Consider the following 5,214-nt stretch of genomic DNA (forward strand, 5'->3'; position numbering starts at 1 on the left):
CTTTTCTTTTTCAGACAACTTAAATTCGTATAATAATAGGTCGCCAAATCAATAAACAAACGTAAAACGTATAGGTACTTTGTACTCTGTATATTTTCGTTATTCGCTAACGGAAAATCAAAATACTGTAAAATAATAAAATCATTAATCTATTCGATATTCCATATACTACCATGATAAGACATTTATAATATTATGTAGCAATGCATTGAAATTACACATTAAGGCACAATCGCACACCGCACGGTATGTCTATTAATAATTTAGATTGCTGTTTGTTCGCTGATAACAAAATAATAACAACAGGCTTTCCAAACACGATTAATGATTATATGCTGTATTCTGTCACTGTCAATATACTGTACTCACTACTCAGTACGTATATTTACCAAACCAACGAATGTAATAAACAATTTTAAATAATAGTAGGTATAATAATAACATTTACACCAGCCCAAGGAGATAATTTTCATCGGCCCAGGGAGATAAATCTCCCCAACTCCCCTGGCCAGTCCGCCTCTGGTTTATTGGTACATATTTGACTAAGACACTGCTGATTGAACAGGGGAGCGTGGTAACAAAATGGGGAATGCGATTGGCACGTGAGATTAGTCGCGACACAATGATTCGGCGAGCGTTACAATAATTTATTTACAATAATTTGGGTACGCGGTACAATAATTCGGACGTACAATATTAACGTAGTAGTGGTGATACTACGATATCGCCACAATAGCTTCAAAATCTGCGTAAATGACTACGGGATATCGTTATGTTTTACCCCAACCTTCAAACTCTAAAATACTTACTCCCCTCTGCTTGCATAATTGGTAATATGGACTTATGTATTCCACATATTAGTTTATGCTGATTCAAAGCCTCCTGCCCGCTCAACTTGTATTCAAGACGCCTGTCGTCGAAACTCGTGAAACAACGTTTACAAAACACGACTCTTTCAATATGTGTTGTTTTTTGACGTCTTACAAGTTGTGAAAAATTTGATATATACACGTAGTGTGTGTTGTCGCCATCCGTCACCAACAACGAGTCGAAATGGTTCGCCTTCTCTTCATCGACTACGCGTAAAGACATGTACACACCGGAGCATTTAGGTGTAATGTAACAAAGTTCGTGCTCGCTTGAATGTTACGATGTTACAACGACCAGTATGTACGTTTTAAGCCGAGCACTACTGTGTATCGGTTGTTCGCTGGTCTATCCATCAGTTATTCACAGTTTGTTCTTGAGTTCACATCGTAGCAATGTCTCCTATTAATTTACAAGTCGCTAGTGCATCATTTATTTTAATTCATTCTATTATAAAAAAAAATAAAAAATAAAAAAAAAGCGAAAGAAGATAGTGGCAAACAAATTTAATGAAGTCTAGGGACATATGTAGTGGATCAGATTTATTAAATTTTCTTCAGCAACAGGAAATAAGCGGACAATATAGAAATTTCGTTAGAATGTCATCTATTGATTTTGAATTTTGAATAAATTTGATTGGTCCAAAAATTTCAAAACAAGATACGAATTTCCGAAAAGCCATTCCTGTGCAAGAAAGGTTAGCTGTTACCTTACGATTTTTGGCAACCGGTGAATCCTATCAAAGTTTGTAGTACCTTTTTAAAATGTCAAAACAAGTTATTGGACAGATTGTTCCCGAGGTATGCCAAGCAATTGTAGAAGCATTAAAAGAAAATATACAGGTAAACTTGTTATATGAATATTTTGAATTATATTTTAACACTTTTTAACATAATTTAAAAATAAAACATAATTTATTCCTGTTCAATTTTTACTAGTATTAATAATAAAAATAAAAATAATATTGATAATACAAGTCTCTTTTTTTATAATAATAATAATAGCATAATAATAAAATATTATAACAAATAATAATAATAAAAAAAGAAATAATAACCTTTATAATTGTAACTTTTTAAAATGTTGTTTAATTTTAATATTAATTGAAAGATGAATTATAAGAACTAAGATCATAGGCAGTAGGATTGGGGGAAGGGTTAGTGTTGTACGTAGAATGCGAAGGGCTTGGATTTTATGTAGAAGGCGAAGGACTAGGAATGTAAGTAGGAGGCGAAGGACTCGGATCATAGGTAGAAGGTGGAGGACTAGCAGTGTAAGTAGAAGGTATAGGGCTCGGATTGTAGGTAGTAGGCGAAGGACTAGAAATGTAAGTAGAAGATATAGGACTAGGATTGTAGCTAGAAAGCGATGTATTGGGATTGTGTGATAATAATGGTTGCAAATAAAGAGGCTGGATTTGATTTATACTATTAGGATAGTTATATTCGTAGAAACCTTGGCAAGCTTTAAAAATGATGTTACCAAATTCATGTTGAACAGCATTTCTTGTTTGTGGGGAAAAACTTTTTAATTTGTTTTCGATATACTTTCCATACGCACTGCATTCGGTTTCTTTTACGGGTTTTGCCGCAGAAGTTAAAATTGAAAATGCTTGGTCAAGCATATAATCATCATCAGTTCTTTTTTTTTTTTTTGGACGAGTTGATGGAATATTAAAAATGACCGAATCATCTTGGCTTGTAGTGGACTGTAAAACAATCTTCGGTTTCCTTATTTTTACCTTCAGTGTCCATTCGTTCTTCAACGAACTGAAATGTACGTAAAATTAAGTACGTGTAAATATTGATTTTATAAACCTAGATAACTAATTTATATTCTAAAAATCTTAACAAAACTTTTTGACAACAATATTGTAAATTAAACATTTTAGAAATAGTTCACCTAAAATATGTATTTAAGTTGTATGTTTATTATTTGTTTAATGTCAATACATACAATTTTGAATTTAGTGTTTTTTTTGTAAATAACATAGTAAAAGTTAAATAAATAGGTAGCCATCTAACTCTGTCATCTTATAACATGGCTATGTTTTACCTAATTATAAATAGATATTGATATTACATATTTTATATACGAAAAATGTTGTATGTTAAATGCAATATTTAAAATATTTCTAAAAATTTTTGATAACGTAGACCATAATATTATAGATGAATAGGGCGTGGATTTTTATGTAAATACCAACATAATTTTATTGAATACAAATTTCTCAGTTCTGATTTAAAATAAGCACGTTTCATTACACCCTGAATAAAATGAGACTTTTTATTTTACATTTTTTCACATATTTTGATGTGAATCCATATTTTTAAATATTTTACTAATATTATCAACATATTTCGTAAATATTTCGCTTTTTCATACCTAGGTATACAATTTTTATTTATACCTAATAAAATTATTATATTGGATTTGGGAAATTTTGATCTATCAGCTTTTGATTTACGGAGTGGTTATAAATAACAGATAACTAATATAATTATAAGCGGGAGATTACAATTCCTAATGTAAATTTGTAATTTTTTAAAATATTTCAGGTTTTTTAAAATATATTTTGCCAAAAATTAGAACATAAATATTTATTTTTTTATTACATAAAAATCCGCGTCCTATTGACAAGAAATTGAATACTTTTTAAACTACAAAATAGTTAGTAAATATTCTTAATTATTACGAATTTTGTCAATATTTAAACGTCAAACGCTATTGATATAATAAATAATATTTGAACAAAAACAATATGAAAAATAAAATTTAAGTAATTAATATTTTCTATAATAATAATTCAATAACTTGTATATCTATATTATTATTTAAAAATGTTTAGATTCCTACGACACCTGAAGGCTGGTTAGCTATTGCAAAGGGGTACGAAGATCGTTGGAATTTTCCTCATTGCTTAGGTGCAATGGACGGAAAACATGTAGTCTTACAAGCTCCATTTCATAGTGGAACCGAGTATTATAATTACAAAGGATATTTTAGTATTGTATTATTTGCACTCGTCGATTCCAACTATAACTTTATATACGTAAATGCCGGATGTCAGGGTAGAATTTCAGATGGCGGAGTTTTCAAAAATTGTGAGTTAAATAAAAAAATGGAAAACCACTCATTGAATATACCAGCCCCAATACCATTACCGGGAAGAGAAAAACCCGTGCACTATTTTGTACTTGGCGATGGGGCATTTCCGCTAAATGAACATGTAATGAAAGTGTATTCTGGTGTATATCCCAAAGGTTCAGTCAAAAGAAATTTCAATTATCGTTTATGCAGGGCCCGCCGTGTAGTAGAAAACGTTTTTGGAATTTCATCTTCGGTATTTCGTGTTTTACGTAAGCCTATGCTATTAGAACCCGAAAAAGCAGAGATTGTTGTGATGGCTGTAGCACACCTCCATAACTTTTTACGGAAAAGTATAAATTCGGTGAACATTTATACTCCGAGTGGAACATTTGACAGAGAAGTTGGTGGACAGATAACTGCAGGAAATTGGAGATCGGAAAACAATAATATTACTTCTTTATTACCAATCCGGAATATGCCTCGTAGATCGCCGTTGAATATAAAAGAAGTTCGAAATGAAATTGCAGATTATTTTGTAAATGAAGGGGCGGTTTCATGGCAAAGCGACTATGCATAATTTTATTTTATTTTTTTTTTTTTTGGTACCTACTTTTTATTTATTTAAAAAAAATTATTATTATTATTTTAATACAAACATTACTATCATACATTTAATAAATATAATACATTCAACTCGTGTTTAACATTGTATTAAATTTTCAACATTTTTTGGGTAGCTAATTTTTTTTATTGACATTTCAAAAAAAAAAAAACATAGGTAGTAATATCAATACATTAGGTGATTACTCCGTTCAAAATCTAAAATAATGTTATAACATTTTTCATTTTTACTTACCGTGTTTAATGTAGGTCGTAGATTGTCCTTATCCATAATAAAGGCCAAACTTTTGAAGGCAAACCATGAGCTTTCATAAATTTCATCCGTTCCTTACATAAAATAATAAAAATATACCTATTATAAATAATGCGTATATTATAATATATAATGTGCTATTTGTAGTCTTGCAGATATACGAATACTAAACTATCCAATTTATTAAAATAGAGTCATAAAAATTATATTGACATTAACACAAAAGGACGAAGTGACCATCCCAGTTGTTGTATTTGCTTATTTCAGAGACAGGCCACAAGGGCAGGTTTATACGTATTATATTTCCAGTGTATCTATTTATAGCTAATAACAGTCTTGGTAAGAATACGCATTGAAATACTTGGTGTAATTTGTATTTAAAA

At 30.3% G+C, this 5,214-nt stretch overlaps 1 pseudogene; it reads left to right on the forward strand.

The window, feature by feature from the left end:
- The first annotated feature begins 1,262 nt into the window (after positions 1 to 1,262).
- Positions 1,263 to 4,534, forward strand: LOC112600870 (annotated as a pseudogene).
- Positions 4,535 to 5,214: the final 680 nt, after the last annotated feature.

Source organism: Melanaphis sacchari, unplaced genomic scaffold (genome assembly GCF_002803265.2).
Source record: "Melanaphis sacchari strain LSU unplaced genomic scaffold, SCAv2.0 Contig733_pilon_pilon, whole genome shotgun sequence".
Classification (NCBI taxonomy): Eukaryota; Metazoa; Arthropoda; class Insecta; order Hemiptera; family Aphididae; genus Melanaphis; species Melanaphis sacchari.